Genomic DNA, 12,629 nt, shown 5'->3' with positions numbered 1-12,629 from the left:
GGGAGGAAAGACATGTAATTTAATCATCTTTATTAGATTTTGCCTGTGGATGGGGAGAGGGGAAGGAAGGAGGAGGGACGTGTGTCCTCTCTTTGTTAATTTTTTTTCTTTTTCTCTACCTTTCTACCAGTGGTCAAAGAAGGAGGAGACTCAACAGCTGTTTCTTTCTCCCTTCATTTTTCCAACAAAGAAGCTTCATGAGAACATTAACACCGAAAGAAAATTGTGTTCACTGCAGGACTTTTCAAGGATCGGTGGAAAGATTTATGTAAACAAATTATTCAGTTCTTCCTTTGGTGACCTTGGTCCTAAGAGTGAATGAGATGATCCTATGGCTTTTTGCCCTTTCCTCAATACAGAAGCTGCAGACTGCGCTCAGCAAGACCTCACCAAATGGAGGAAAATTAAAGAGAGAAATGGTCCATGGTGTATTCTTAACCGCCATAAATTGGCGTCATTTTGGCCACCATCCAGGAGAGAGACACCAGCCTACAGAAACAGAGAAAGAAGATCAGAAGCCGATGGAAGGAAGGGAGGTTGGTCGTGTTGCTGTCCTCAGGAAGGTAGAGGGAAACCGAGCAGGAATTAACAGGAGTGAATAGTCAGCAAGGGTCTTTTACAGGAAATAAATCTATCTACTGGGGTTTTCCAACAAATGCAGAATTCAGCGTAGCAGATCAAAAGAAAGAAAGGAAGGAAGGAAGAAAGAAAAAGAAAAAGAAAGAAGAGAATAATTATGTCCAGAATTGTCCCAATTGTCCTGCTCAGTGCAAACACACACACACACACACACACACACACACACACACACTCACACACACACCCTGCAGCCTATAATCCTCCCTCATGCCCCTATCCTGTTGATCTTTCTTCACTTAAAAATTATCGGCAAAGAATTTATTCATTTGGGAGAATTCCAGGCACTACATTTATGTTCAGTTCAAATGAAATGGGATCCAGACTTTTCAAACTGTGCTGTTCTGCAGATAAAACACAAAGGCAGGACCTCATTATCTGGAGACATGGTCCTTTCTTTTTCCTGTTGCCTTTTGTTTCTAAGCAATTTTAGGCTTGTTTGGAAAGTCTCATAACAGGGGCAGAACATTTTTCACCACATCTATTTCAGGAGGGTTTTTAGTTAGGAATAATGAATTTACCTCTAAACAGATGGAAGAGTTTTACTAAAGCTAGAAACGACACTTTTCCTAATATCCCCGATAGGCTGATCTTAATCCTCTCATTGTTAAAAATGCTTGGTCTATGAGAGTCTTATTTATGTGCCAAGTGTCTTTATTAAATCATGAAATTAACACAGAAAAAAATCCTATTACAATGGGTTTCTGTATATGATCAAAAGTTGTTCATGGTCCTGCTGATAGACTACTTATTCCAAATTTTAAAAAGGTGAAATCCCAATAGAGCCCAATGCTTGGCTGAGGTTTTAAAAATTCATTGTAAAATGGCCGGAGGGGTTACGAGGCCCCCAGCCAAGAAAAGGCCCACGTTTTATCAAGGCAGTAGTCCCTAACAAAAAGAAAACTGTGAAAGATAGGCCTCCCATTCACCCATACAAATGAATTCCTGGCAACATTGTAATATGATTTGACCTGTAGAAACACAACAAGTCTCTGATATCCACTTTGATTTTTAAGAACCTAAGAGGCAAATTCAAAGACAAATTGCACTAGTGAATCCAGGGTTGTGGGATGCTAAAAGAGTTTAAAAAGTCAAGAGAAGCAGTTTGGTATGTTTGTATATTGGATTTTGAAATTGAACTAAAAATATATTTTTTTGAATGCAGAAGTAGTACATGTTCGTCACAGGAGAAAAAATTCCCTCAATACCCTTCTCATTGAGAAAGTACACTTGTTTGGGGTTTCCAAACTCGATTCTTGCCTTTATATGAAAATGAGTGTTAATGGCTCTGTGTTAGGGCTTAGTCTAGAAGCGCAGGTCCTGATGGACATTAGGAGGACCTAAAAAGAGAAAAAGAGATCCAACTTGGAGGGGTCAAGGTCTGTGGCCTGTTAGGGGGACTTGGAGGGCTATGTTAACCACCTAAGGGAAGGCAACAGGAGGTCCAGATGAAGCAGAAGACACGGGAGGACCATGCATGATGGAAGATCTTAGGTAGAACCAACAGGTAGCAGACAAGTTGGGACAGACATGGCTGATGTCAGACAGAGAAACGGAGCCTGCAAAGGGCCTTGACCCCGGAGATGCGTTTAAAATCCTTTAGCCTTTCAAAGATGGTTAACCCAAATTACTTTTCTTGCTTGTTCCAGATGCCTTAATATCTCATACCATTACCAAGGACCTGCCATGTTAAAAAATAAACATTTGGGAAGCGAGGGCGATTTTTCTCTTTTCTTTTTAATTGCAATTGTGATGTGCTCATGGCCTGACATTACATGAGGTCTGGCTTAGATTAGCCCCTGGCTGAGAGATCCCTGCTAATTTAGTGACTGCAATTATGCCTGCCTCTAACCACGGTCTGCTTTGTGTGGGACATGCCCTTGGAGTTGTTTTTCTCCACCAGAAGCAGTGGTTATGTTGGCCCTCTATACGTTTTTGCCCCATTGGTGAGACAACTGGCTAGGATTAGGGGTATGATCTGTGACCCTGAAACAGAGTGAAACTAATTGGCAGTGAGGGAGCTGATTCCATGTAGAGCGCGAGCACTGTAAGTCTCTCATAAAAGACCCCAAGTGCCACAAGTGTGCACCTGCCTTCCAGCCCTAATGATTCTTCCAATAAAAGAAGCAAAAAGGAACAAAATACAAATGTTTTTTGAACACCACTGCCTTTGCTTGGGGTCTCACGCAGCCACAGGATGCAGGTAGGGGTGTGTGTGTCCCTGAGAATCCAGGATGGCCAGCAGCCTTTGCTTGCAACCTGCAGAGGCTGGCAAAGAGGAAACGTAGCATAATTTAGAGCAGAAAGGGTGGGTGAGTGGATGAGGGGAGAGAGGCAGCGGGGGGCGGGGGTGTGTGGATCTCCTCTCCTGCTCTATTAATCAACCGCAGAAGCTGCAACTTTAGGATTTGCACAGTTGGACTCCAGGGGAAGGTGAAGAGACTGCACATTTAAAAAAATTTTTTAAAACCAGTTTTAAAATATAACTCAAAGGACACTATCCCCCCCCAGCACACCCAAATATTATTTATTAGCAGAAAGAAGCATATGTCACGTGCTCTCTTTGAAACCACCTTCAGGCTTCTAGATTCACAATTGATACCAAGGAAAGCAACTGCTTGAGTTTGTGCATTTGCGGGCGAGAGGGGATGTAGACCGAAGCGTTGAAAGCTCACTAAAAGGCAGCTCCATCTTGTTCTTCCTGAGATGAGGAATTTGGCTGTGAAGCCCCAGGAGGCTGGGGGGTAGAGGCTGGGGGCAGGAAGAGGAGGAAGCGAGCACAGGGGTGGTGCCTGGGAGGGCTCTGGGCCAGTAACCAGCTCCCTGGCTGGGGGCAGGTGGAAGTCTCCAGGGTCAGCACCGGGCAACTTGGGAAGGCAGGGGAGGAAAGAGATTTCTGGAAGTCTCCCGCTGTCCCTCCTGCCTGCTTCCCTCCTTGTCCCGGTGGTTGACTGCCAGGGAGCGGCGGAAGGAAGGATGGATCAAACCTGAAGAAGAAAGAACCCCTGCCATGTGGCCCCAGGACACCAGCTCTGACCCGCAGCGAGGCCCTGGCAGTGGTGTCCTGCCCATCAGCCCATCGGCGGCAGCAAGACCAAGGCCGGGAGGCACATCGGCTCCAACTGTTTGCTTTAGCACCAAGAGCAGCGTGGAGCCATAGGCCCCATGGTGAAGGGAAAGGGCATCTGGTCTGTGCACCAGGTCCCGGCCTGGGGGTGGCAAGGGGAGTGGGGGGGGGGGAGGGTGGGTCTCCATCCCAAAAGATGTCAGTAAAACACCAGCTGAGTTTCTAGACCTCATCTTGGTGGCCTTTACCCCCCCACACCACTTTTTTTTTTAAAAAGATTTTATTTATTTATTGGAGAGAGTGAGAGAGAGAGCAAGTGCACAAGCCGGGGGAAGAGGCAGAGGCAGAGGGAGAAGCAGGCTCCCCACTGAGCAAGAAGCTGATGCAAGATTCGATCCCAGGACCTGAGCTGAAGGCAGACACGTAACCGACTGAGCCCCCCAAGGGCCCCTTCTGTGACCTTTTGAATGTGCAAGGACAAATACAGCCACAATCCATCTGGTAGACCGCAGGGCTGGCTGAGAGCTAGGAGGCCAGCAGGTTATCTTCAGGTCCTCAAGTGGAGCTTTTGTTTTATTCTTTTTCTCCTTCTTTTTGACTTATTTGAGAGAGACAGAGCAGGGGGAGGGCAGAGGGAGAAGGAGCAGCAGAGTGGCTACTGAGCCAGGGCCCAATGCGGGGCTCGATCCCAGGACCCAGAGATCATGACCTGAGCACCTGAGCGGAAGGCAGATGTTAAACAGACTGAGCCACCCAGGCATCCCTCTTTTGTTTTATTCTGCTTGTTTTCCACCCGCATGGAATGCCCCCTAGGGGAGGGGGTAGTCTTGGCTCATGTTAAAATGGGGTTCCCCTGAACACAGGATGAAGGCATGTGGGAAAATGCCCAGAGGCAGCATTAGAACTTTTAGGGTATGGGGGTGGGGGGTATCACTACTGGCCTCCACACTTGTACATAATCAAGTAACCAATCACCTGGTAACATTGGTGACTGCGTCCTTTTTTTTTGTTTTTTTTTTCCAGCCCCTTCGTCTACCCTAGCACACCCAAATATTAGCAATAATAGCAAATAATAGCACACTCAGCAAACCTGAGACAGCGGAGCACATCTTGATCTTGAACTGTCAGGTGGAGCAGGAGAAGCCCAGCCTGGGGGGAATTACTTCCTCTCAATCATTTAGGGTGACAAGCAATCACTTTGTGGTGGGACAGCTGGGAAAGGTGGGTGAGAGAATGTGCTGGAATGGGCCATTTCTCACGTCTGTCCTGTTCCCTGCTGCAAACACTTCCTCCATGCCCCAGATCTACGGGAGAGGAAATAAGACTGTGATTGGGTGTCCTTGAGCCTCCGTATATTTCTGAGCCTTCTTGTGTCTGCTACGTCCCCGAAGCTGTTACTCCTGTAACTCTTGGAGCTTTCCATTGTAGATGCGACTTCGCTGGGGAAGAGAGGACTATCCTCTGCTCCCATCGCTCACTCACTGAACAACATTACCCAGCACCTACGTTGAGTGGAATAAGGCGGGCCACTGTCTTCCAAAGGTATATTTCTCTAAGTACTGTCTCCCCAACCTCCAAGACCCTGCCAAGGTTTTGAGAGAACTTCTTTGAGGAAGGATGAGCAAGGCTCATACCTACCAGAAGACAGCCCCTCCTGTATTTCCATTCTTCCCGAAGTAGAGGTCATTACAGGCTTCTGTAGAACTACTTGGGATGGCCAAGGCTCCTCAAGGGGTAAAGGATGTCAATTTGAAAATAAGAGTAAAGGCAGCTATGTGCAGAGAGCTCTTCGAGGTTCACAGGGGGCTTTCACGTGTTTTTACGGAGTGAGAGTTACCATGAGATACGGCCAGGCATGAGCTTAAAGCCATGATCCCCCCTTGCTGGGCTGTATGATTAGTTCCAGGGCTAAAGTGGCCCAACACAGACTTCCTGGTGGCTTTGTGACACCGCCCCCCCACACCAAAGCGATCAGATTGCTTCCATGACCATGAGGACAGCATGTGTCCTCTTCACCTGGCTCAGCCTTCCTGTTAGCTGCCACCTAGTGTGGCCGTTCACTCACAAAACAAAACCAACGGAATGAAAAAATTATTTTGAATAGTCTGACGAAAGATGACTTTAGGTATTGAGGCTGGTTTCAGGACTTTTGGTTATTTCTGCTCTTGTGGATGTTTCCTTGGATGTACAATCAGTATCGAAACCAGCAAATGAACAAAAGAACCCAAACGGCAAAACTCTAAGTGTTCTCCGGTTTTGACCCATGTGCCTTTTGCCATCAGAAGTCATGAGGTCTGCAGTTACAGGACCCAGGACTGAGTTAATGTCTGCAGGACAAATTGCAGCACGTTATGTTTTCTGGGGCTGGCTCAAATCTAAATATCTTCATCAGTGATATATGATCTCCTGTGATTGTTTATTTAGTTCTATTTGTCTCTTTTTTGAAACCAGCTTTTAGCGTCAGCCTCCATGAACAGTGGCTCGACATCTCTGCAGCATCAGCCCAGACGTTGGCTTCTGCCCCAACCAAAGCATGATGACCAGGAAGGTGACATGTCCCCAGCCAGCCAGTCACCACCAGGACCTGCTGCTCCCTCCTTTATTACTAGGGCTCTGGGGGTGTGGGGGCGGGGTGTGGAAAATCAGCAAACCTGACTGGTTCAAATGGATTTCCACTCTTTACATTCAAGCATTTTGGGTTTGAGGAAACCCCAAACATTTTGAGCCCTGGGCACTTTTTCCATTAATTTTTTAAACTGATGTGTATGTCAAGGGAAATTTAATACGTCGGTTTCTGATTCATTTACACTTAACTCTTCAAAATATTGTTCTGTAAGAGGCATTCGGTGTCCAAGAAATCTTAAGAGCCTTTTTATAAGCTTTTAAACTTCTTTTAAATGTTTAAGAAACAGAAGTTGCAGTCTCCCCAATGTAAACAGGAGGGAATCCCTGGTGGCAGGGAGGGAAGAAAGGAGGGAGGAGGGAGGTGGAAGGAAGGCGCCCAGACATACTGACCTCAGTCCCTGAGGGACACCAGCCCAGGCCCGGTGCTCGCAACCCCCTCCTGGTGCTCCATGCCTCACCCACAGTGGGGGGAACAATTGCTTCCACCTTCTTGAATCCTGAAGGCAAAGGCAAACTCTTGTAGGGGTCCCGCTGTTGGCAGAGAAAGCTCCCAAGTGTTCTCTGCAGAAGAAGGCTACAGACTCCAAGATTTTACTTCCAGGCAAGACCCTTTTTTTCCCTTCAAAGAAAGTGCTCATAATGTGTCCTTTCATTTATAATTTTATGAACGTCTCAATTGAACATGTAAAGAAAGTGGAAAAATTCGAAGTTGCCATGGATGTTTGGCATTCTTCCTCACTCTGCTAAAATCTACTTTCTCCCCCAAGCGAAATGGTTTCAGAGATTCCCATAAAAGGGGGAGGAGAGCAGTGAGGGCGGCCGTCTGGAATCAGGGTCTTCATGAAAATACATTTGTATTTTAATTATATGAGTATGATCTGCTTAGGTTTTCACCCTATTTCACTTGGCTTTCTATGTTAAAAGCAAGCGTTACATTTCATAATGCCCGTAACTTCCGTAAACAGGCACTCGTGTATTTTATCTTGTTTTGCCAACTGGCTCTACCAAGCGGTAGATGTTGTAGAATCCAGCATCTTTTGTACAGTTTCATTTGTTTGTTGCGTATTGTTTTTATTTTTCCACTTTTCTAAAAAAGAGAGAGAGAGAGAGAGAGAAAACTCAGAATAGAAGAATTCTCAGTGATAAAAATTTTGTTCTGTTTTTGGATTTTTTTAAAATTCTCATAGTTTCTAGGAAATAACAGAAAGCATTCATATTCAGAAAAGGAAAAATGTTAGCACTTCTCTTGAGATTCACCAAATATATTAAGTGAGCTTTGTTGTTGTTGGTATCAGCAATATCTGTTTTTCTTCTGCCTTGTTTTAAACAGATTCAGGCCCTCTGAAAACTGATGTTTTACTCACATTGAGATATATTTTCTTTTATTCTCTTAGGTGATTTCAGGGGCAGAGACCAAGATCATGCAGATGCTGTAGGAGTTGGTGGTATTGTAGCGAGTCAACAAATAAAGGAGGAGAGAGATTAAGCCAGGCAAAACCCTTATCACGAGAGTGCAGGATGAATGTGTTTTGGGAATGCCATGCCTTACCTCGGGCTCCAGTGCCAATATAGATCCTGTGTGCTCATCCTTTGCAAGGACCTTTCTAACAGAACCTCTTAGGGGAAACCTGGGTGGCTCACCGGTTGGGCATCTGCCTTTGGCGCTCGGGGCATGATCCCAGAGTCCCAGGATCGAGTCCTGCATTGGGGTCCCTGCATGGAGCCTGCTTTTCCCTCTGCCTGTGTCTCTGCCTCTCTCTGTGTGTCTCTCATGAATAAATAAATAAAATCTTTTTTTAAAAAAATAAATAATAGAGCCTCTTAGGATACCTATTTCTCAACCTGATCAAATGCATGTTGCTGTATGTATGTCCAGCCTCATGGGTAAGGAATTTCTGACACTTCTGTGCTGTCTGATGGATATATGGATATTTTTGAGGATATTGGATTGAGAAATTCTTCCAGGAGTTCCAAAAGGAACATGAAAAACATCCTTCCAAAAAGCAGAGTGGATTTCTGGGCACGTTAGGATAGTTATCTCTCACTTATTACTTAAATGTCTTTCTTTTAAGTAAAATTTTAAATAGCTTCATTATTTTTATAGTCCCTCCAAGTATGCTGTAGTTTATTGTACTGTTAAATTTTTGGCGTTCTTCTCACTTTTCTTCTGTTGAGGAAAAGCTAGTATAAATTTTGTATCTTTATAATTACTTCTGAATTTTTAAACTCTTTTGAATATGTACAAAGCCTAGGGTGTGCCTCTTACTACGACAAAGTATCAGTAATACAATCACCAATGTCACATACTTGCGGCTTGATTTATCAGTTGACAAAGGAAATTCTTGTCAATGGAGAAACACATATGTTCAGCAAGGTTCTCTATTTACTTAATTTTGAATCAAAGTTTCTGTAAAAAGAAAATTCAACTGATGTTAAAAGAGCTGACACTTATTGAATAATTACTTTCTGTTAGATTTGTGATCATTCCATTTAACTGACAAGTGCTCCATTTCATACCTGAAAAAACTGTGGTTCTTAAAGAAGTCACTTGAGGGGCACCTGGTGGCTCAGCTGGTTGAGCATCTGGCTCTTGGTTTTGACTCAAGTCATGATCTCAGGGTTGCGGGATCGAGCCTTGGGTTGTGCTCCATGCTCAGAGGGGTTTGCTTCTCTCTCCTTCTACCCCTGCACCTTCCCTGTCTAAGAGAAATTTTAAAAGATAAAGAAGTCCCTTGATGCAAATTATCAATTAGACCAATACAGCTGCTTGCAGTGCCAGGTTAATTGATGTTGTCTGGATAATCTCTTTATGATGTGTTAATGACCCAGTATCTGAACAGGGACCTCTGGATCAAAAACATGTAACAGAGATGTTCACAATTTCTTTGTCATAGAATTTTGTTTAAGTTTATATGAATAGCTTTTATACCCAGAGGCATGTTTGTTCAGTTTTGTTGTATATGTATATTTTTAGTTGTTACTTGTTTGCTGATTCACTTACTCAAGGAATGCTGACTATTGGCTTGATAAGGCAGGAAATGGAAAGGTAAAAAAGGCCAAAAAAAAAGACTCGATAAGGGTTTTGCCTGGTTTAATCTCTCTCCTACTTTATTTTTTGACTCACTACAATATCACCAACTCCTACAGCATCTGCATGATCTTGGTCTTTGCCCCTGAAATCACCTAAGAGAATAAAAGATAATATATCTCAATGTGAGTAATACATCAGTCTTCAGAGGGCCTGAATCTTTTTAAAACAAGGCAGGAGAAAAACAGATATTGCTGATACCAACAACAACAAAATTGGCTTTGAGTGTATAATCTAGTAGGGGAGATACAGAGAGAAATAATTAGAAAACTATGTAAGAAGTTCTGATGTGGGTATTTTGCAAAAACACTTAGCTTGATCTGATGTCTCCTTTCTTCCTTCCTTTCTCTTTCTTTCTTTCTTCCTTCCTTCCTTTCTTTCTTTCTTTCTTTCTTTCTTTCTTCTTTCTTTCTTTGGATTTTATTTATTTGAAAAAAGAGCGAGAGAGCGTGCACATGAGCAGAGGGAGGGGCAGAGGGAGAAGGAGACTCCCTGGCTGGGCTGGGAGCCTGACATGGGGCCTGATCCTGGGATCATAACCTGACTAGAAAGCAGGCATCCCCATCTGATGACTTGGACATGATCTCCTATTTAGGAAACTAGAATCCTATTTTACTTAAAGGGCAAAAGAATCTTCATAACATACAAACACCCCACAGTGAACCTCTTTTCTGCTCTATAAACTTCACCTGAAGGTAGGTCTTTGATTTTGCCATAAAATATCAGATTAGCCCAAATCAAACTGTGACTCTGAATTCTGGAAATATGCAAATGAACCAAATGATATGCTTCATTTTCAGTTCCTTCCTGGCTGTTACCAAGAGAGAGGATGGAGTCAATTTTCAATTCACTTCTAATTTTAAAGGCTTTATTTAAACATTGAATATTGTTTTTTCATTCTAGTTAGAGCTACAATCCTAAACTTCTCTTATAGCAATGTTAGAAGCTCCTTCCCCAAATTACCCTCTTCTTTATGGACCATTAAGCCAGCAGAAAACACTAATTAAATGATCATTAGCTTGAGGATGAATAATTACACTTAGATTTACATGTTGCCTTTTATGTTCAAAGAACTGCTTAGGCACCGACTAATTAATCTACAAATGAAGAATACTCAGCATTACTGTATAATTAGACAATCTCAGGAGGAAACAAAGGAATTGCCAGGGGGTAGACAGTTTTGCTGGCTCCAGGGCATTTATGTTTTCATTGCTCAGGTAAAATGGCCAGACCTGAATTCAATTCCCAACTCATTACTCCTATTCACAAATAACTTATTTTCTTTTCCTTTTTTTTTTTTTTTTTTTGAGAGTGAGAGAGAGAGAGAGACACTTGAGTGGGGAGGGTGAGGAGAGAGGTTGGGTAGAGGGAGAGGGAGAGAGGGAATCTTAAGCAGGCTCCACATCCAGCATGGAGCCCAATGCAGAGCTCCATCTCACCATCCTGAGATCATGACTTGAGCCGAAACCAAGAGTTGGACACTTAACCAACTGAGCCACGCAGGCGCCTCACAAATAAATTGGTCTTTTTAAAAAAGACCAATGTTAACTAAGTGATGAGGAATTGGAAATAAAAACAAATGAATAACCAAAAATATTATCTTTGGGGTTATTTTTTTTAAGACTTTGCTCCCCATGAACAGTGAACTTAAGTGAGCTATTTCATGCAGTAGACTGTACTTTCTCTCTTTTCTTCAGTGTACTAATTTGCAGAAGTTATTGCTGTATGCATGTGTATGCATGTGTGGTGAGGGTAGAGAATTACTAATTTCTCTAAGTCTTGATTTTCTGAGGGTTAAGGATTTGTAGTAGGACAGATTCTAAATATATATCATGAAACTAAGAAAAAGAATTTTGCAAATGTTTTTGGGAAACAAATGTTTGTGGCCATAAAAATCATGTATTTGTTTGTATATTTATATATTAGATGTTGGACATCTCTTTGGTGCAATGATGGATACAAATGAAGTGGATGATATCGCTATAAATTCTAGACCAAATTATTAAAAACTAAGGACTATTAGTAGTAACAAAAAATCATCTTCAATGTTCTCATCTGTATATTGACTTGGTGAGTATGTGACATTAAAATGTTTGGCCTCTGTGGTCAAACTGTTGTCTATCAAAGTTTCCCTGAAGCACAATGAATTTTGTTAGTTTCAAGAAATGGATGTAATAAATATGGTTCAATTGTCTGATTTGGGTTGATTTCAAGTGAGCTTGTGTTGAATGCTAATCTTTCTTCAGTTCAGCAACTAGCTTATATATGAAAATTATATGTTTTGGGAGAATTTCTTCTATTCATTTTTAAACTTGTAGCTCAGCACTTATTTGTATTAACTTTTCTTTCCCCTCTTCACTCACTTGCAGTAAATTAAGTGTTGATCTTTTCTTTTTGAAATTAGAGTTTGGTAAGTGGGTGTCTTTGGGAGTAGTGCCTTAATTTTCTCCCTGTGGATATGCAGCTCCCAATCTGTCAAGATAACCATGGATTTACCGTGCCTCACATGCATTCTTTTTTTTTTTCTAAAGATTTTATTTATTTATTCATGAGACACACAGAGGGGGGGGGGAGCAGAGACACAGGCAGAGGGAGAAGCAGGCTCCATGCAGGAAGCCCGACGTGGGACTCGATCCCGAGTCTCCAGGATCACACCCGGGGCAGCAGGCAGCACTAAACCACTGTGCCACCAGGGCTACCCCCTCACATGCATTCTGATATGAAATTTGGAAAATTGAGATTGTTGGAAGAGCTAGGAAGCACAGATTGCACTCAGTCTGGACAAAGATAAACAGGAAACATGCTTTTTTATGAATCAGAGATTAAATGAATTGATGGAAGCAAGCCTAGACATCCACATACGCCAGAGTGGAAAACTATACACTAAAATGCATCTGATAACAGAGAAAATGACTCTCTCCAAAAGCCCTCACTTTTTATTTGAATCAAAGACTTTTTATAAGTTCAGCAACTTGTGTGATTTTAAAAAGAAACTTAAAATCCTCAAAACAGTATCACTTTCATCCAACCTTTTGTGATTTTCAAATGACCAGATTTGAAACTTTAATCATCTCACATCTAGGGATTTTATTTTTTTAGGTAAGTTTTAATTTATAAGGCATGTCCACAGATAAAATGATTCATGAAAAACAGACTCAGCCAAAGCTCCCAACTGGACCTATTCCTCTATCAAATTAAGAAAGTCAATTTTGC

The 12,629-nt window shown here is 42.6% G+C and overlaps 1 long non-coding RNA gene across 10 annotated transcripts in view; it reads left to right on the top strand.

Annotated features, from left to right (window-relative positions):
- The window catches only part of LOC140607069 (uncharacterized), an 89,360-nt gene extending 77,767 nt beyond the window's left edge, over positions 1 to 11,593 (top strand). For 8 of the 10 annotated variants that reach the window (XR_012009221.1, XR_012009227.1, XR_012009226.1 and 5 more), the window contains one exon: positions 131 to 2,352. This is a non-coding gene — a long non-coding RNA (uncharacterized lncRNA). Of the gene's footprint in view, positions 1 to 130; positions 2,353 to 5,131; positions 5,246 to 6,154 lie in introns of those variants that run through there. The other 2 variants (XR_012009222.1, XR_012009228.1) reach the window with 2 other exon arrangements.
- The last annotated feature ends 1,036 nt before the right edge of the window (positions 11,594 to 12,629 follow it).

Source organism: Canis lupus, chromosome 16 (genome assembly GCF_048164855.1).
Source record: "Canis lupus baileyi chromosome 16, mCanLup2.hap1, whole genome shotgun sequence".
NCBI classification, from domain to species: domain Eukaryota; kingdom Metazoa; phylum Chordata; class Mammalia; order Carnivora; family Canidae; genus Canis; species Canis lupus.
The sequence above is the reverse complement of the archived record's forward strand: the minus strand, read 5'-3'. Positions and strand labels throughout refer to the sequence as shown.